This window comes from Bubalus kerabau, chromosome 18 (assembly GCF_029407905.1).
Source record: "Bubalus kerabau isolate K-KA32 ecotype Philippines breed swamp buffalo chromosome 18, PCC_UOA_SB_1v2, whole genome shotgun sequence".
In the NCBI taxonomy this organism is placed as follows: domain Eukaryota; kingdom Metazoa; phylum Chordata; class Mammalia; order Artiodactyla; family Bovidae; genus Bubalus; species Bubalus kerabau.
The window spans coordinates 10,129,115-10,150,054 of record NC_073641.1 but is presented as its reverse complement, the minus strand read 5'-3'; the positions used below and the strand labels follow the sequence as shown (position 1 = coordinate 10,150,054).

Here is a 20,940-nt window from a genome sequence, read left to right as displayed (position 1 = left end):
AATAGCCATTCCTTCATAAACTCTCAAAAAGTAGAAGATGAGGCAATACTTCCACACTTATTTTACAAGGCCAACATTACATGATACCAAAATCAGGCAATGATACCACACAAAAAAGGAAAATTACAGGCCAGTGAACAAAGATGCAAAAATACTCAACAAGATATAAACAAACCTTATTCAACAATACATTAAAAATATCATATACAGTAATTCCCCTATATACAAACCTTCAAGCTGAAACTTGCACAGATTCACATGTCCAGTCCACGTAAGTTAATGTGTCTGGCATGTGTTGTCACATGCGTGCATCCTCTGAAAGTGGCTGTGCTTTGTTGTACTTTACAGTACTATTTTTTGTGTTTGTTCTTTATGTATTATCTGTGTGGAAGGCATTATAAACCTGTTACAATACAGTATACAATATATAGCCAATTGTGGTAGTTGAGTACCTAGGCTAACTTTGTTGGACTTAGGAATAAACTGGACCCAGAACATGCTCTCGGACCAGAACTTATTCATTTGTAGGAGACTTACTGCACTAATCAAATGGATTTATTCCAGAGATGATTGAATGCTTCAACAATCATAAATCAATCAACGTAACACACCATGTTAACAAAAGAAAGGTAAAAACCATATGATCATCTCGATAGATGCAGAAAAAGCATCTGACAAAACTCAGCATCCATTTATGATATAAACTCTTAAAATATATACAGAAGGAACATATCCTAACACAATAAAGGCCATTTATGACAAACGCACAGCTAACATCACATTCAATGGTGAAAAACTAAGTTATCCCTTTAAGATCAGGAATAAAAGATGCCCGCTCTTGACACTTATTCAACATAGTATTGGAAATCTAGTTAGAGCAAATATAGAAGAAAAATCAAAGGCACCCAAATTGAAAAGGAAGAAGTAAAACTGGCATTACTTGTGGAAGGCATGAATTCATATAAAGAAAACTCTAAAGTCTCCACTAAAAAACTATTAGATATAATAAACAAACACATTGCTGCTGCTGCTAAATCGCTTCAGTCGTGTCCAACTCTGTGTGACCCCATAGACGGCAGCCCAGCAGGCTCCCCCATCCCTGGGATTCTCCAGGCAAGAACACTGGAGTGGGTTGCCATTTCCTTCTCCAATGCATGAAAGTGAAAAGTGAAAGTGAAGTTGCTCAGTCCTGTCCGACTCTTCACGACCCCACGGACTGCAGCCTACCAGGCTCCTCCATCCATGGGACTCTCCAGGCAAGAGTACTGGAGTGGGGTGCCATTGCTTTCTCCGAACAAACACATTGGCAGGCTACAAAATCAATATATGGGAAATCTGTTGTATTTATATACACTAATATTTTACTAGCATAATGACAAACTAAGAAAGCACTCTCATTTACAATTGCACCAAAAAGAATGAAATATTAAGGAATAAATGTTAACCAGGAGATAAAAGACATATATACTAAAACCTGTAAGACAGTGACAAAAGCAACTAAAGAATATACAAGTAAATGAAAAATGTTCTATATTCATGGATTAGAAGAATTAAAATGGTTAAAATGCCCATACTACCCAAAACAATCTACAGATTCAATGCAATAGCTATTAAAATTCCAATGGCATTTTTTGCTGAAATAGAACAAGCAATTCTAAAATTTTTCAGTTCAGTTCAGTTCAGTCGCTCAGTCGTGTCCAACTCTTTGCAACCCCATGAACCGCAGTACGCCAGTCCTTCCTGTCCCTCACTAACTCCCAGAGTTTACTCAAACTCATATCCATCGAGTCGGTGATGCCATCCAGCCATCTCATCCTCTGTCGTCCCCTTCTCCTCCTGCCCCCAATTCCTCCCAGCATCAGAGTCTTTTCCAATGAGTCAACTCTTCACATCAGGTGGCCAAAGTATTGGAGTTTCAGCTTCAACATCAGTCCTTCCAGTGAACACCCAGGACTGATCTCCTTTAGGATGGACTGGTTGGATCTCCTTGCAGTCCAAGGGACTCTCAACAGTCTTCTCCAACATCACAGTTCAAAAGCATCAATTCTTCCGCACTCAGCTTTCTTCACAGTCCAACTCTCACATCCATACATGACCACAGGAAAAACCATAGCCTTGACTAGATGGACCTTTGTTGGCAAAGTAATGTCTCTGCTTTTGAATATGCTATCTAGGTTGATCATAACTTTCCCTCCAAGGAGTAAGCATCTTTTAATTTCATGGCTGCAGTCACCATCTGCAGTGATTTTGGAGCCCAAAAAAATAAAGTCTGACCCTGTTTCCACTGTTTCCCCATCTATTTCCCATGAAGTGATGGGACTGGATGCCATGATCTTCGTTTTCTGAATGTTGAACTTTAAGCCAACTTTTTCAGTCTCCACTTTCACTTTCATCAAGAGGCTTTTTAGTTCCTCTTCATTTTCTGTCATAAGGATGGTGTCATCTGTGTATCTGAGGTGATTGATATTTCTCCCGGCAATCTTGATTCCAGCTTGTGCTTCTTCCAGTCCAGCGTTTCTCACAATGTACTCTGCATATAAGTTAAATAAGCAGGGTGACAATATGGAACCACAAAAGACCCCAAATAGCTAAAGTCATCTTGAGAAAAAAAGATATAGCTGGAGGCATCATGCTCCCTAATTTCAAACTATATTACAAAGTTATAGTAATCAAAACAGTATGGTATTGGAATAAAAAATGAACACATAGATCAATGGAACAGAATAAAGAGCCTGGAAATGAAGCCATATATATATGATCAGTGAGTCTAGAACAAAGGAGCCAGGAACATACAATGGAGAAGGAAAGTCTCTTCAACAGACGGTGCTGGGCAAACCCGACTGTCATATTCCAAAGAATGAAACTGGATCCCTGTCTTATACCACACAGAAAAATTAATTCAAACTGGATTAAAAATTTGAATGCAAGACCAGAAATCATAAAATTCCTAGTAGAAAAACATAAGTGGTAAGCTCCTTGGCATCACTCTTGGCAGTGACTTTTGGATTTAATACCAACCACAAAGGCAACAAAAGCAAAATTAAATTAATGAGACTACTTCAAACTAAAAAGCTTCTACACAGCAAAGAAAGATATCAGCAAAATGAAAAGGCAACCTACCAAATGGGAGAAAAGATTTTACAAATCATATATCTGATAAGGCATTAATATAAAAAATAAATTAAAAAATTCCTACCACTTAACAGAAAAAAAAATCCACTTGAAAAATAGGTGGAGGATCTGAATAGAAATTTACCAAAAAAGATATACAGATGGCTAAGAGACACAATGAAAAGGTGCTCAACATCACTAATTAATGAAGAAGTGCAAATCAAAAACACAGTGAGACATCACCTCACACCGTCAGGACAGCTATCATTAAAAAGTCTACAAATAACAAACGTTGGCAAGGATGTGGAAGAAAGTAAACCCTCTTACACTATTAGTAGGACTGTAAGTTGGTGCCGCCACTAAGGAAAATAGTATGGAGTTTCCTCAAAAAATTAAAAATGCAACTACCATATGATCTAGTAATTCCACTTCTGGGTAAACACTAACTCACCACAAGAAAAACAAGTTTGTAAGTACACATGGTGATGAATGCTAACTAGATTTATTGTGATCCTTTCACTACATACAGAAGTATCAAATTGGTATGTTATATACTTGAAATTAATATCATACTTTATGTCAATCATACCTCACTAGAAAATAAGAACAATAAATCAGGAATGTTGTCCAGGATTCAGAGCATGACTTGGAACAGGGATTATGAGGGCATTACTGCTGATTTTTAGGTGATGTGGGTAGATTATTGAGCGGAATCATTTTTTCCTTAGTCATATGGTAGGAACTGGCATTTTAACAACCTGTGAAATGGCTCCTGGATTTAAGTTGCAGTAGCTTTTAGATTTTCACCTGTAACTAAATGGTAATTAACCTGAGAGCTAGATAGCTTAAAGCTATCAAGTGCCTTTAGCGTCAAAGGCTGGTTGCAAGAGAGGTGTCTGCTATTCAGTAGCTCCTGTCCATGACAGAGAGAGAGAACGGAGGATTCCAGATTTACCAGTGAACCTGCGCTCCCAACAGAAATGCCCCTACTAGTGCTCAACAGGGACTGAGAAGCAGGGCAGTGTACTGGTGAGAAATCTGGGCCCTGAAGTCAGAGAGATCTGCACTCTAATTCCTGCTCTGCCAATTTAGCACCATTATCTTGGGAATCTCACCATTTTGAGCCCCAGTTTGCATATCTCTCAGATGGGGATCAATACTACTTACTGCATTCAGTTCAGTTCAGTTCAGTCGCTCAGTCGTGTCCGACTCTGCGACCCCATGAATCGCAGCACGCCAGGCCTCCCTGTCCATCACCATCTCCCAGAGTTCACTCAGACTCACGTCCATCGAGTTGGTGATGCCATCCTGGTGACATGTTAGACGACATTTGTTTTCTCTTGGCCACACCATGAGGCATGCGGGATCTTAGTTCCCTGACCAGGAATCAAACTCATGCCCCCTGTAAAGGAAGGGTGGAGTCCTAACCACTGGACCACCAGGGAAGTTCTAGATGGCATGTTAAAACAACTGGCACATGATAGGCACTCAGTAAGACTTCTTCACTTCGCAGTTCAGTTTTTGCCACCCTGCTCCCTCCTCATGTATTGTAAGAACATGCATTGCTTCCCTCCCTCTAAAAGGTCAGACCCATGAGAGTGAGGCAGAGATTTTTATTTCTTTTATTTACAAGCATTTCCTTAGTACCTAAAACAATGTCTGCAACCTATAAGGTGTTCAATAAATAAACAAGCTCATGCATTTCTTTTATCTTCATGCAACAGATATTCATTAAATACCTACTTTATGCCAAGCAATGTGTGAGACTCAAAATAATAGATTCCTTGAAGAACCATGAGAAACTATCTGTGCAGAGATGGGAGACTCAGGCAAAACAACCAAAGGTTGCTTTCAGGGGTCACCTGAGTGGTGTGAGGGCTACCACTGGGTGGTGTGAGGGCTTCCTCAGAACTTCACAGAACCAGGAGTCTGGAGTGAGTGGGTCAGAGAGAGCTTTGCCCAGAAATGGGCTTGGAGCTGGGCCTCCTGCATCCTCCTGCACAGGTTCCAGCAAGGCACACCACAGAAGGCCCTGGTACACAGGTGTCTTTATAGATCCAATACAATTATTTTTGAGGTCCTAGTGATATGTTCACAAGTTTTTGAGAAAGTACTGGAAAGCCACTAAGCATTATATCTTTCATTCTGATAACAGATAAAAGATAAAGCTCCATGTCTTCATAAATTCTAATCAGCATACCTACAAACTCATAAGGAAGAACACTCCATTTCACATGACAAATTTTCTGCCCCTGGAAAGTCTACAGAATGACCAAAGGAGAGATTAAATTCCTGAACTTGAACTTAATGGCCTTGTGACCCACCAGTAAATTTATTGGCATTTTTGGTTTTTAGAATGTTCTCATCTTGACCTTATCAGGTCTGGGAGCTGAAAGATGTCTCTAATTTCCCTTAGTATATTCTGTGTGTGTGCTTAGTTGGGCCCGACTCTTTGTGACCCCATGGACTGTAGGCTGCCAGGCTCCTCTGTCCATAGGATTTCCCAGGCATGAATGCTAGAGTGGGTTGCCATTTCCTCCTCCAGGGGATCTTCCCAACCCAGGGATCGAACCCAAGGCTTCTGCATCTCCTGCATTGGCAAGTGGATTCTTAACAGCTGCACCACCTGGGAAGCCCTCCTTAGTATATGACTCTTGCTTTTTCCTTTTTCCCTCCCCTCCTCTTTCTGATAAGAACATCACTGGGTCCCAAACCCCACAGGTTGAGGCAGAGATAGAGTTGGGACTTAGACAGCTGGGGGCTAGGGTGGGGGGGACACAGCTGCAGAGTTTCCTGTGTTTCCTGATGGCCCACCCCTCTGCGAGCCTCCTCTCTCCCCATAACTCTCAGTCTCACCCTCACATCTGCCTGATATGGCTAATCCCATGATACCCACACCCATGTTGACTTTCTGGATATTTAACCATCATGACCAGAATCCCAAGATCCCAAACCATCCCTCTCACTAGGACTCACTCCCACAGATCTTGGTATATCCCCCCAGTCTGACCAACTCCCCACCTTCCCAACCTCAGACACCTCCACTGGATGCCCTCTGGAGTTTACAGCCAATCATCACAGAATCCCTACTGACAGCAGACAAGCTCAGCACCATTACACCTGTGCCCTGCCTGCCCCACCCCCTCTCCCTACTCAAGCAAGGCCAGCACACCTGCATTTGCCTCGCCTTGCCTGCCTCATCAGTGTTTCCACATCAGCATCCAAACAAACTGCAACTTCCCCCGTCTCGAAGACAAAACAAAATACAGAGACCAATCCAGGTACTGCCCATTTCTTTACTCTCCTTTACAGTCCACCTCCTCAAAAGGTTGTATATTCCTGCTGCCTCTAATTCCTTTTCACCCATTCACTTTCTTTAAATTTTTAAAAACTTTTTATTATGAAAAATTTCAATCATATATAAACATAGAGAATATTATAATGAACCTCATAATTATACTACCCAGACTTAATAATTGTAAGTGACAGACTTCCCTGGCCATCCAGTGGTTAAGACCCCACACTTTCAATGCAGGGAGCATGGGTTCGATCCCTGGTCAGGGAACTAAGATTCTACATGCTGCATGGCATGGCCAAAATAATAATAATAACAACAATTATTATTATTATAGGTGAGATAACTTATTTGCTTTGTCCTTGCTGAAGTGTTTTAAAGAAAGTCCTAGATAACATGACATTTTTCTCTTAAATACTTCAGAATTCATCTGTAAAAAATAAAAAAATTTTGTATATAACATATTAAGCTTATGCAAGAATAATGAGGTAATGGTATTGTAATATGTATGATGTAACACCTGGGCTTCCCAGGTGGCACAGTGGTAAAGAATCCACCTGCCAATGCAGGAGACACAAGAGACATGGGTTTGATCCCTGGGCCGGGAAGATCCCCTGGAGTAGGAGGTGGCAACCCGCTCCAGTGTTCTGGCCTGAAAATCCCATGGACAGAGGAGCCTGGAGGGCTACAGTCCATGGGGCTGCAAAGAGTCGGACATGACTGAGCGCACGCGCGCACGCACGTATACACACACATACACACACACATACACACACCTGATGTAACAATAATCCACCTTTTCTCTCTTAAAACCAACTTACTCCACTCAGTTTTGTCCACACTTGTCCCCACTATTCCACACAAACTTACCGTGCCTAAATCACTCCTGACCAATATGTTGCTAAGGAATGGCCATTTCTCACTGGTAGAGTGACCAACCATCCCAGCTGGCTGAGGACTTGTAGCCCAAACTGGGGGACTTCTGGACAAACTAAGGCAGTCTGTTTCTCAGTTCTTATTTTTCTCATCTTTTAAGGAGCAACTGACAAAGGTGATTACTCTTCCCTCCCTGAACAGCATTCTTGTCCTGTCTTCTGGGACGCCACTCTCCCTGGGCTCTCCCTCCCTCTCTGGCCACTTCAGAGTTAACTCTTGCTGATTCCGTGCATCTGCCTGATCTCTGAATCTTGGCACGTCCCAAGGTTCTCCATCCTTGGTCCTCATCCTTCTGCACTCTGAGGCCTTCCAATACACATACGCACTGATGATGCGCAGATTTCTACCTCCAGCCCAGACCTCTCACCTAAATGTCAGACTTTTATTCCAGCGAATTCCTTGGCATCTTCCCTTAGAAGTCTTAAAGTTATCTCAAACTTAGTAATCCAAAACTGAACTCCTGACTTCTCCTCTAAAATCTACTCTTCTCATAGCTCTCCTTATGACAGTAAATGGCAACTTCATTGTTCTGTCTGCTCAGAGCAAAAACCCTGCAGCCATGTTTGAGTCCTCTTTCCACACTCACAAGGAATCCACCAGCAAATTCTGGTGAGTCTTCTTTTGAAAACTATTAACAATCCAGCTACTTCTTACTAGGTCCACTGGCATTTTTTGCTCAAATTATTGCAATAACCTCCTGATTGGTGCTCACTCCAATCAATGATAGTTTCCATTGCTAAAATGCTGTGGTTTTTACACCATTATATTAAAGCTTGAGAAATGCAAAGAATCACGTATTAACAGAGATTTGAAACTGCTGCTGCTGCTGCTAAGTCGCTTCAGTCGTGTCTGACTCTGTGCGACCCCATAGACGGCAGCCCATTAGGCTCCCCCGTCCCTGGGATTCTCCAGGCAAGAACACTGGAGCGGGTTGCCATTTCCTTCTCCAAAGCATGAAAGTAAAAAGTCAAAGCGAAGTCGTTTAGTCATTCCCGACTCTTAGCAACCCCATGGACTGGAGTCTACCAGGCTCCTCCGTCCATGGGATTTTCCAGGCAAGAGTACTGGAGTGGGGTGCCATTGCCATACCAAAGGAATATATGAAGTCATAGGCATAATATTGATTCTATTTTAATGTTTGATTTTACAAAGAATCCATCCTAAGCTGGCTCTAGAGATTTATAATTAAAAATCAAGTTGTCTAGGACTATGGAATACTCCTTCTACATTTATCCATCTCTTAAGCTACACTATATATGAAAACAATTTAGACGCTGCTATTTAAATCCTTTTCAAACTGACATAGACTTTAAGTATCTCCAGAATGTTATATAAACTTATATTAAAATGCATGATTATTATATTAAGAAGCCCCAAAACATGGGATAAACCTGAATAGTTGGATTCTATTCTGTGTGCCCATTCCTGGAAGCCAAATTTTCTAGAGGTGGGTCTGCATAACGATAACAGCTAAGCTTACGTTTTAGTTCTTCATTATTAATAGTATTCTACTTCTCACAAACTTATTTCTAAGTTGCCCAAGCAAAACATTAATTTTTAGCACTATATCATGATCTTTACTTTAGAAGCTGTTCTTAAAAAAGAAGTAATCCTAATTCTTTTAGAAGAATTCTTTAAAAAATTAACATGACAATTGTTTCATTGCCGTGACAAAAATATGTTTCTAATTATCTTTCCCCAGACGCTGTCCAACAAACACAACCATTATTATTCCTAATTCTCAATAATCAATAAAATATTGGCCAAGCACTTCATTATTAAGATTACATGCAAAGAGGCATGGAGAATGTTATCTGTGGTTTATCCACCAAGAATCCTAATGGAATATCTATTGCAACCACAAAACCATGCTGAATACTATATAGACAAACAAACTTTCCTCTCTGAAAGCCTTGCTGACTTGCTCTGCAAGAGTGAAAAGCTGAGTCAATTATCTGAGAAACCAGTGGGTAAAGAGCAGCTACTCAAGGCAGGCACCTTCCTCCAGTGAGGAGGTGTTTCTGGGAGAGGGAGCACCGCCTGCTCCCTCCTTCCATGCTCCGAGAAAACTACGCTGTGGCAAGCACACACCCAATCCTCTCCAGTCCCCTGAAGTCATGACATGTCTCTGGGGGCAGTTCTTCCAGCTCCCATTCATTTAATTGTTACTAAGTCTCCCAAGGCTGCTGTGATATTTCAGATCTCTTCCACAATGTCACAAGACTTGCAGTTCCTAATTGCCTGCTGAACTTTATCCCATGTTTGCTCAACCACATCCTTAAGGGAACATGGGTTGCTGTAAAGCTTACGATGTGGTCCAACATGATCATTGCCTTAGTTTCTTTGGAACAGGTCCGGCACCATCACAGTAGATCTTTTTCAGCCATCAACGTTCCACACTTTTTTTTTTTTTGCCAGAACGAAGTGTAAATGATAGGAGAGGCAAAGTAAACAGCCCACTTAACAACACTGCTTGCCATGCCCTACGCAGGCTAACCCAGAAGGGCCCTCATGGGCCGAGTGCTTGTTCAGGATGTTGGGCTGCTGCTCCTTGGATGCCATGCTGCTGGCCCTGGCTAACAGCATATGTACATATACTGTGAATGCTGATGGAGTCCACAGAGGTTCTAAGTGCATTGCGAGTCTCCTAGCGCCCTACCTCTCAGTACCAGAAGGGCTCATCACCTATTAAGTCTTTTGATGGAAAAAAGTGGCTGAAGTCCCTCACAAAGGAGGTTTATTCAGCTCACCTTTACCTACTTGGATTGACTGCTATATACACGTGTCATTTGTCTGTGTGTAAATACGAGCTCACATCGTCTCCACTGACACAGCCAAGCCTGCACCAACCAGTTGAGCGGGAGCACTAGTAAGAGTTTCAGATATTCCTTTAGCTCATCCTCATACATCACCTTTGCCAGAATGCCCAGAAAATTAAGGCCTCATTGTAAACACTTCCTACAGATAACTGGACACTCTTCCACAGAGAAGCTATGGTCGTTTGTTTCAAGTGGTTTTCTGCTTCAAATGAAAGAAGCGATGATTGGTTTTGATCCAATCATTTTTTTTAATATTTATTTATTTGGCTGCATCGGGTCTTAGTTGCAGCAGGCAGGATCTTCACTGCATCACGAAGGATCTTTGCTGCTCAGAGTGCACAGGATTTGCTAGGTGCAGCTTAGTTGCTTCAGGCATGTGGGATCTTAGTTCCCCAACCAGGGATCGAAGCTGCGTCCCCTGCATTGCAAGGTGGATTTTTGACCACTAGATCACCAGGGAAGTCCCTGTAGTTTTGATGGGATGATACCCACTTCCTATACAAAAGCTGAGAGACGAGATGCTTTTCCCTTTCATTATGGTAGTAAAGTGACTGGCACACTTGCAATAAAGCCTCAACCAACTGGATGCTTCCTCTCGAGACTTTGAATCTTAAGTGACCCAAGGGTGGCGCCCATGCCTTATCCCAAATGTTCCAGCTATGGCATCATTCTCATTCTACAGGTTTCCTCACTCTGGAGCAGTCTTGGTTACTGTTCTCCCCAGGCCTGGTTCTCCAGGCTCCCTGTCAATCTTTGAACATCAGATACCAGTAAAAGCAGATACCAGTAAAATCCCTTTTCCTTGGTTCATCCAGAATCTCTGTCTGTTACTTACACCACAGCATTCTGACTAACCCACGAACACAATTGAGAAAGACATAATGCTGACTCCAAAAATATCTTCTCTTTGGCTGGTGGGAGGTAGCTCAGTAAGCTGTTAATGATTAGGGCTGTGTGTTTCCAATAAATCTGCAGATAATGACCTGGCTTGTTCTACTGGTGCTCCTTGTAGACTAACCAACGGCCAGCATTCTGATGTGAATCACTTGAATGTTTTTCAACCCACTTGACTATTCTGAGCTTTATTTGTCAGCTAAGAAAATAAACCCCAAAGCTTTCATTTTTATTAACCAGCTTAAACTATTTTAGTCTGGATAAGGCAGTACTACCTCATTTGCCTCACATCTCAGCATGCTGCTTAAAAGCCAGGGTGGGATATGATTTCCCTTTTCCTCCCAGAATTTGTATGATAAGAAGCTTCCCATTTTGTCTGTCCTTCAGATTCATCTATGGGAATAAAAGTGCTCCTGGATGTGCTTATTAGAAATGAGTGAAAGATAAGCAAGGACTAGAAACACCTAGATTGAGACACCTGGGGGCAGGAGGAAAGAGAGTCATCTACCCAGAGAGCAAAGCAGGAAGTCCCATGTGTGAGGTGGGCAGGGAGGGGGTAGGATTGCAGCCAGGAGCCCTCAGAATGGGCACAATGAGTGCCCCAGCTGCTACTTTCATGAGGTTTGTACCCTGAAGAACTCTCATGCTTTCAGCTAAATAGATGTGTGGATTCCACACAAGCAGCCTGAGGGAGGGGCTTGTGCTGGCCCCGGCTGCGGAGGGAACAGGTAAAGGAGCAAACTGAGGGGTCCTCAGAAACCCTGTAATAGAGGCAACTCTTTACCCCAAGGCTTTGTTTCATGACAGCAGCAAAATACCAACAAAACCCAGACTGCCCAAACTGGCATTTTGCCAGGCCTTGTTTATCAGTCAGTCTCTTAAACCAGCCTCCCTGCTGCCTTCCAACGTTTGAGAAGTCCAGCTTCCATAGAGAGCAGCTCAGAGGTGTAGTGTTCCCAGAGACAGAGTGGTGATTTGGGATTTCTATCTAGATCAACCCAGTCCCAAAGACCCAAGGCAGACTGCAGGCACCAAAAGGAATACTCAGAACTGAATACCCACTTGAGTCTCAAAGGATGGTCCCTAAAGGGCAGAGAAGTGGTTGGAAAGTTGAAGAAAAGATGGAAGAGTCAACAGAAGAGCTGAAAATACAGATCTAGGGTGTACAAGTGTTTGAACAAGGTTCCCAGCCGGCTGAGGAAGGGAAGAAAGAAGGAAAGGGGACTGCTGCTCACCAGCAACTTGATTTCATTACGTTTTTTTTTAAGTGCATTTTTTATTGAGATAAAATTCATCATTTTAAAGTGTATAATTCAGTGCATTTTAGTATATTCACAATGTTGGGTAACCATCACAACTATCTACTTCCAGAACATTTTGATCACCCAAAAAAGAAATCCCATACCCCTCAGCAGCCACTCCCATTATTCTGGGCTTCCCAGGTGGCGCTAGTAGTGAAGAACCCACTTGACAATGAAGGAGACACAAGTTCAATCCCTGGGTGGGAAAGATGCCCTGGAAGAGAAAATGGCAACCCTCTCTGGTATTCTTGCCTAGAGAATCCCAGGGACAGAGGAGCCTGGCAGACTATGGTCCAGAGGGTCACAAAGACTCAGACACGACTGAAGCAAATTCATGCACACACACACATGTCCCGTTATTCCATCCCCTAGCCTCCTGCAACCACAAATCTACTTTCATTCTCTATGGGTTTGCTTATTTTATATATTTCATCAGGATGGAATTACATGGTATATGGCCTTTTGTATGTGGCTTCTTCCACTTAGCATAATGTTTCCAAGGTTCATCCATCTTATACCATGTATCATTACTCTATTTCCTTTTGAGCTTAATAATAATCCAGTGTATGGACATAGCACATTTGTTCCTCCAGCCATCAGCTGATGAACATTTGGACTGTTCCCACTTTTTGGCTGTTATGAATAGTGCTGCCTGTCACATTTATATGTATGTGTTCTCAGTTCTCTTCCATGTGCACCTAGAAGTGGAATTGCTGGGTCACAGACTTCATCACTTCTTGAGATTCTTGTTCTCAGTGCAGGAGTATGGAGCCAAATGACGATATAGTCCTTGCTGTCATGCTCCTGGATACAAAGCTCTAAGCACAGAGGGTTCAGTGTGATGGCTTGATGTGAGTCCATGTCTCCTGCTGGAATGTGATAAAGACCACAGCCTTCCTGGAAAGAGGGAAGAAGGCGAGGTGACAAAGGAAGCCAGGCCAGAGTCAGAGGGCCCTTGGAGGCAGTTCCCACTGCCTCCAGCTGTGAGCTCAGCTCCTCTCCTGAACCTATGGTCCCATCCACAGCCCATTCAGCACTGCTCTTTCCAGAAACACCAAAACATGGGTCAGGTGGCCAACTGAGTAGGTGCAAAGGGCTGATAAGATTTTTTAACCCACTACTGTATTTCAATGTCTTAGTTCAGGTTGCTCTAACAAAATACTATAGACTGAGTGGTTTATAAATAATGGAAAATTATTTCTCACAGTTCTAGAGGCTGGAAGTTCAAGCTCAGGGTGTCAGTCAGGTTCTCATGAAAGCTCTCTTGCTGACTGCTGACAGCCATTTTCTCATTGTGTCTTCACTTGGTGGAAGGGGTGAGGGAGCTCTCTGGGGCCTCTTTTATAAGGGCACTAATCCCACTCACGAAGGCTCCACCCCCATGACCTAATCATCTTCCAAAGGCCCACCTCCAAATACCACTGCATTGAGGATTAGGTTTCAACATACGAATTCTGGAGGAATACAGTCTATAGTGCCTGGAAACTTCAATGATTTACTTTCTAAATTCTTTCCTCCCTTTATCATTGTGTTCTGCAATGAAAGCCAGAGATCTACAAGGCTGGACCCCCCTGCTAACACTCTGCCTGGTCCATCTCCTACCCATATTTTCCTTCATTCCATGATGCTCTTCATTCCTTTCTATACCTTTGTCTTCATTCCCTCTGTCAACTGCCAAACAGCTGGAAGAGAATGCACACCTTTCTTCCAATCGAAGTTTGTCTTCCTCTGACCTCTCAAGATATTCTATGTTGTTCCTCTCATCCAAGAAATTCTGTAGGTTCTGTTGTAACAGTTCAGATGGATTCTCATCTTCAAAATGCAGATGCTCAGGAAACCTACAGGATGATGATGAGAGCTGCTTTTTTGTTCTCGTGATGGGATGGTGATAGTGGTGGAAAAGGTTGAAATGTTGTTTCTAGAGTTAATTAAAATGAAAAAAGAAGACTCATCCAAATACTAGGTATTGGGCAGCTATCTGGGGGGAAGTGTGTCTTACCACCTTGAACCTGTGCAGATCCTGCCTCAGTTCAGTTCAGTCGCTCAGTTGTGTCAGACTCTTTGTGACCCCATGGACTGCCACACACCAGGCTTCCCTGTCCATCACCAACTCCCGGAGCTTACTCAAACTCATGTCCATTGAGTCGGTGATGCCATCCAATCATCTCTTCCTCTGTCATCCCCTTCTCCTCCTGCCTTCAATCTTTCCCAGCATCAGGGTCTTTTCAAATCAGTCAGTTCTTCGCATCAGGTAGACAAAGTATCAGCGTTTCAGCTTCAGCATCAGTCCTTCCAATGAATTTCAGGATTGATTTCCTTTAGGATAGACCAATCGGATCTCCTTGCAGTCCAAGGGCCTCTCAAGAGTCACAGTTCAAAAGCATCAATTCTTTGGCTCAGCTTTCTTTATATTCCAACTCTCACATCCATACATGACTACTGGAAAAATCATAGCCTTGACTAGACAGACCTTTGTTGGCAAAGTAATGTCTCTGCTTTTCAATATGCTGTTTATTGAACATATTGGAAGAGAAGTTGGTCATAACTTCTCTTCCAAGGAGCAAGCATCTTTTAATTTCATGGCTTCAGTGACCATCTGCAATGATTTTGGGGCCCAAGAAAATAAAATCTCTCACTGTTCCCATTGTTTCCCCATCTATTTGCCATGAAGTGATGGGACCAGATGCCATGATCTTAGTTTTCTGAATGTTGAGTTTTAAGTCAGCTTTTTCACTCTCCTCTTTCACTTTCATCAAGAGGCTCTTTAATTCTTCGCTTTCTGCCATAAAGGTGGTGTCATCTACATATCTAAGGTTATTAATATTTCTCCCGGCAATCTTAATTCCAGCATGTGCTTCATCCAGCCTGGCATTTCACATGATGTACTCTGCATATAAGTTAAATAAGCAGGGTGACAAAAAAGAGCCTTGATGTACTCCTTTCCCGGTTTGGAACCAGTCTGTTGTTCCATGTCCAGTTCTAACTGTTGCTTCTTGACCTGAATACAGATTTCTCAGGAGGCAGGTCAGGTGGTCTGGTATTCCCGTCTCTTTCAGAATTTTCCACAGTTTGCTGTGATCCACACAGTCAAAGGCTTTGGCATAGTCAATAAAGCAGAAGTAGATGTTTTTCTGGAACTCTCTTGTTTTTTGATGATCCAACGGATGTTGGCAATTTGATCCTCTGCCTTTTCTAAATCCAGTTTAAACATCTGGAAGTTCATGGTTCACATATTGCTGAAGTCTGGCTTGGAGAATTTTCAGCATTATTTTACCAGCATGTGAGATGAGTGCAATTGTGTGGTAGTTTGAACATTCTTTGGTATTGCCTTTCTTTGGGATTGGAATGAAAACTGACCTTTTCCAGTCTTGTGGCCACTGCTGAGTTTTCCAAATTTGCTGGCATATTGAGTGCAACACTTTCACAGCATCATCTTTCAGGATTTGAAATAGCTCAACTGGAATTCCAGATCCTGCCTAGGTGGCTCATGATGCTGGCAGGTGAGAAGGCTCTACATACTTGTGAGAAAAACATTTTGACCACTCTTTTTCAATGCCTAAGTTTATGTGGTACGTGCTCTGCTAAGAGAAGACAGTACAAAAACAAATAAGTTGTGTCCTCAAGGAATTTATAGTATTAATAGAAATACATGAGGCAATGTGATGTGTTGGGTGAAGGAGAACAGTTGAAGGTTATGAGGAAAAAGGAGAGAAGGCGACCACCAAGGGCAAAGAGCATGTTCCTTCCATGAGTGCTCTAGGCACGAAGGTCAGCAAATCACTGTGTGAATCTTCCTTCTGCCTAGACTGCTGCAGTGGGAAGAGGAACGGAGTTGTTTGGATCCAATGAGTCCACTTGGGCCTTTCTTTGTGGTCTTAAACTCACAGAGTCACCTTTCTAGATAGTATGAAGACTACAAATCCTGATAATCATGGTGGCAGAATGATTTGCTTGGACTGCAAAAAGATAGTAGTGGCTTTTTCCCCAAAATGTGCATATTTTTATAATTGATTAAGTTAATCCCTACAGTCTATGGTAGGTACAGCCCCTTTAAATTCTAAGGGCATCGACAACCCAAATAATTATACTGCTGCTGCTGCTATTGCTAAGTCACTTCAGTCGTGTCTGACTCTGTGTGTCCCCATAGACATCAGCCCACCAGGCTCTCCTGCCCCTGGAATTCCCCAGGCAAGAACACTGGAGTGGGTTGCCATTTCCTTCTCCAATGCATGAAAGTGAAAAAGTGAAAGTGAAGTCGCTCAGTCGTGTCCGACTCTTTGCAACCCCATGGACTACAGCCTACCAGGCTCCTCCATCCATGGGATTTTCCAGGCAAGAGTACTGGAGTGGGGTGCCATTGCCTTCTCCGAAATAATTATACTAATACATTTAAAAAAGGGGTGCTGGAGCAGGGGACAGGGCAGCAGAAGCAGCCATAGAAGGCTACTCCCTTGCAGCTCTGTAGAAGGAAGAAGGTAGGGCAGGGCTGGAAGGGGCCCCCACCACATATATTGCAAGCTGAGGGGCTTTCTCCCACCTGGGGGTCGTGGGATTTCAGCAAACTTTTCATATCCTTGTCAAGTGCTGGGAAGAATTTCGATCACAGAGCTGTGTCTGGAGCCAGCTTTGGTGAGTTCAGCTGTCGGTCTGGGAGACACTGTAATAACGACTGGCTACCGGGGAAATGGCAGTTTCTAGAGGACACATGACTTCATCAGTCATTGTGTCTTTGATTAATGTCTTGTGTCCTTCGGGGTGTTTCATCTGAAACTATCATGTAAACACGGACCTTCCTGCCCTCACCGTGAGGCAAGCATTCCTCTTTGAGGAAACTGACAGAATTCTCTCAGAGTCTGAGGGTGAGCGTCACAAACAGGACTGGAATTCGTCCCTTGCCACGGGCTTAGGAAACAAGGCTCACAGCTCACCCCATCGTCTTCCCTTGGAAGGCAGGGAAGGCAAAGCGGCACAACAGGAGGCTGTCAATGCTTAAACTGTTAACTAGCGTTTTCCCAAAATGTGTTTCTGGTTAGTTTAAAGAAGGATAAACAAGATTTAATAGCTGGCAATGAATCACGTTTTTTTTTCCTCCCTAAATGCTATTTGGATCCACTCAAACGCCTGTCGTTCTACTTTTGTACAAATAAATAAATCTCCTTTTCTTTTGTGCATTTTTCTCTGTCCTGCATTTCCTAAAATACAATTTGTTTGACGGATGAGTTAAGCAGTTCTGAGATTTGTTTTTGGCTCTGTAGGCAACTGGGTTGTTTTCTCATCATAATTCAGTGGGACAAGGTTATCACCCCACAAACACTAACACCTCATTTAGAACCAGAAGCACTCCCGCACCAGAAGAAAGCCATTGCTCATGTTCTCCACGTAAGTTTCAGTTGTTACATATGAAGTTTCCCGGTATTAACATCTCTGCCCTGCCCCTTCCCTTCCCTCTTGTTTTAGTTATGCTGGATATACTTCATGCATTACAGACATTTAGAAGTGGAATTACAGACAGAAAGTAAACTTGAGATGAAGCACAGAGGTGGGCCCTGCATCTGCTTAGGCTTAGGATTCTAGAACCAAGAAACTGACAAATAGGAACAAACCTCACTATAATTTGAAAGCAAAATGAACCCAGAGTATTTTTTTCCCCGCCACATAATCACGGATTTTTTTTTTTAAAAGACAAAGGCCTGTGAAACAATTGAACTGAAATTAAACCTATTATTTTCCAAAGTAATTGTACTGAAAACTGAAATGTTCAAGCAGACTCTGAATCAAGAGGACATTTCGTTTGATTTCAAGTCCTTGGTTAAAAAGAGAAGTACCTTTTCAGTAACTGCCCATTATAATAAAAGAGGAGGCAAGTCTATAGAAATATGTTGCAGGTCTCCTTTTCAAGTTCTCCTTATTAACAGAGCCTTTGTGAGCCTGTTCCAAACACTCCCTCTGTACTCCTCATAATCAGAAATGCTATAGCCCAGGAAACAAAGGAAGTTCCAAGAAGAGGGCAAACCCAGAACCCAGAGGTGGGTTCGTGTTTCTGCCAGTTCTCAGCTGAGTGGTTGGGAATCAAGAGGGAGCTGTCTTGCCATCCCATCTCTCCCCGTCTCAACTGTCCAAGTTCAAGCACAAAGCCCTAAAGTAACAGTAACATGGCCAGGTCTGAAGATTATTTCCCCCAAGTTCAGAAGATTTTTTTTTTCTACAACAGTACTGTTTAATGTGCCTTTTGGTACTTAGTATATTGTATTGCAATAATTTGTTTACAAGCTTATGTTATCTCAAAAGTAGGGACCACAGTATCTCCACATTTACAGTCTATGGGAATGTGAATAGAATCTGTATCTCCCTGTTACGTGAAAATTGTATAACTCTTAATTATGTTGAATTGGTTCATTACTTTTCAGGTCTACTATATCCTTCTACATTTCTGTCTATTCATTCTATTAATTTCTGAGAGTTTGATACTGAAATTCCAACTAAAAATATTTATTTATTAAAAAAAATAATTGTAATATATAGTGGAACTATATGTAACTTTGTTCTGTATTTTCCAAGTCTCCTGTAAATGTGGCATCATACTTTCAAAATTTAAAAAGTAAAAAAGAAAGAAAAAAAAAGAGTAGGGACTGTACCATCTTTGAATCTCTCAGTATCTAGAACAGAGCATATTAGATAACCTATAAATGATTAAATGAGTGACTGCATGTATGAAAGGATACCAAATGGCATTGATAAATAATCAATTTCCTTTCCCAACATTCATTTATCAGCCCTGTGTAGTAAAATATACAGTTTTTTTAAAGTATGATTTTCATTCATTAAGTTTCATGCAGTTTTGAAGAGCACTTATGGGGTTTGATCATTATGTCCACTGAGCTCTGGAGTCCAAGAAACCTGAGCTGGGAACTAGTGATACAAGCCCGTGGGTCTCAGTCTTGAGTGTGCATTAGAATAACCTCAAGGGCTTCTGTTAATACATTGCTGGGCCCACTTCTAGAGGTCCTGACCCAGTATGTTTGGGATAATGCTGATGCTACTAGTCCAGGGACCACACTTTGAGAAACACTGATTTAAGCAGGGTGGTGGGTCAGTTGTCGTGCTGACGAAACTGCACGACCTTCAGTAGACCTTTCATCCATCTCACGGGGCTCATGCAGATGGGGAGAGTCAATAACACCTCATATCCACAGAGTATTTCAAAACACAAACCCTGGATCACTTACATGATTACACCTGTCTCAGCCTTCTTCACAGGGATTAAAGCTACAAGTGAGAAAGGAGGTGAAAACAACGATGCTTTGGAAAATTGGAAGCATCATAGAAATATATTGCTTTTTTGTCACAAAGATCCAAACTTTATCTTGGGCTTCTCCCACTAGGGCCTTCCTGGATTGGACTTCTTAGCATAGAAATACTGATGTTAATTTAAGGGAACAAACCCACTAGGTTAGGAAACATGAAAATGGCTGAAAAGTTTGATGTGTTGGAGTTCGCATGCTGGAAGAATCCATGATCCTCTGGGCATTCATTCTATTGGGCTGCTACAGAAGGACTGGCGTGTGTTCAGTGCATGAGCATACGTCTCTACCCATTGATGCCACAACCGCCAGGATCTGTGCACTCACGAGGCCTAGCTGCTGGCAGCCCTGACTCTAACATTAATCAGCTTGACATCTGGAACCAACCTGAGGCACCCCATCCGACTGCTACAGATGCCTTTACTTTTCGGCTGTCACCAAGGAGATTATTCAGTTTAGGGTGCCAGGTCTATACCACACAGTCTGCATGGAGGGTTGAGTGGTGTGTTAAAAAAAAATTATAATAAAAGTGAGCTGAATAATCTGGGAGTGTAGGTGAGACAAAAATTTCCCTCAGTAATCTGTCAGCTCGAACTTATACCAGGAAGGCATTTTGCCTGAAGCAGCAGAATTTCTGTTGTTGAGTAGAGCTGGCTAGATTATGTTCTACGTATCCTTGGAGTGCATATTTTGCCCATTTTTGCAAACTACAACATCCTTTAGCTAACTCTACAGCAGCGGCAGCAGCTACTTTCAAAACCCTGTAGCGCACACTGGCCTGCTAAAGTTAGGACCGCACTCTTAGTGGCACTGGGGAAGATGTCCAAATCTCTCCTTAGGTGAGTTCCAAAGACTGGGCACTGCTTGGTGACTAGTGATCCACTCGCTGTCATCATCATGGCAGTCGTGTGGGAAGGGGTTAGTGGGCACAGCATCAATTACATCCCTCTTCTATGTTAGCATTTCATGTACTCTAATATGGAAAAAGAGGACCAAGACATTTTCCAGGAGAATAGCTTTTTGGAAACTGCTCTGTGACACATTAAGAAGACACAAGCAATAAGGAACCAGACTCCACCTCATCAAGAAAAAAAAAATCTATAGATAACTGTAAATCAGTCAGGAATCAAATGTCTTCCTGGATTGTCACCCACCACTTCACAGCATTGATTTCTCAAAGCCTAAAACCATAAAGAACCTAAACCAGGCCAGGAAGGGCATCCTGGCCTCCCGTGTTCACTGATTTAATTTTCCCCTCTGAACACATGCAGCTCCATAATTAG

General features: G+C 42.4%; 1 long non-coding RNA gene across 2 annotated transcripts in view; it reads right to left on the bottom strand.

Annotated features, from left to right (window-relative positions):
- Positions 1–223: 223 nt before the first annotated feature.
- LOC129633110 (uncharacterized) overlaps positions 224–20,940 on the bottom strand; it is a 32,337-nt gene continuing 11,620 nt past the window's right edge. Inside the window, exon 6 of one of the 2 annotated variants that reach the window (XR_008704894.1) lies at positions 224–2,530. This is a non-coding gene — a long non-coding RNA (uncharacterized LOC129633110). Of the gene's footprint in view, positions 2,531–9,700; positions 13,254–20,940 lie in introns of those variants that run through there. The other variant, XR_008704892.1, reaches the window with a different exon arrangement.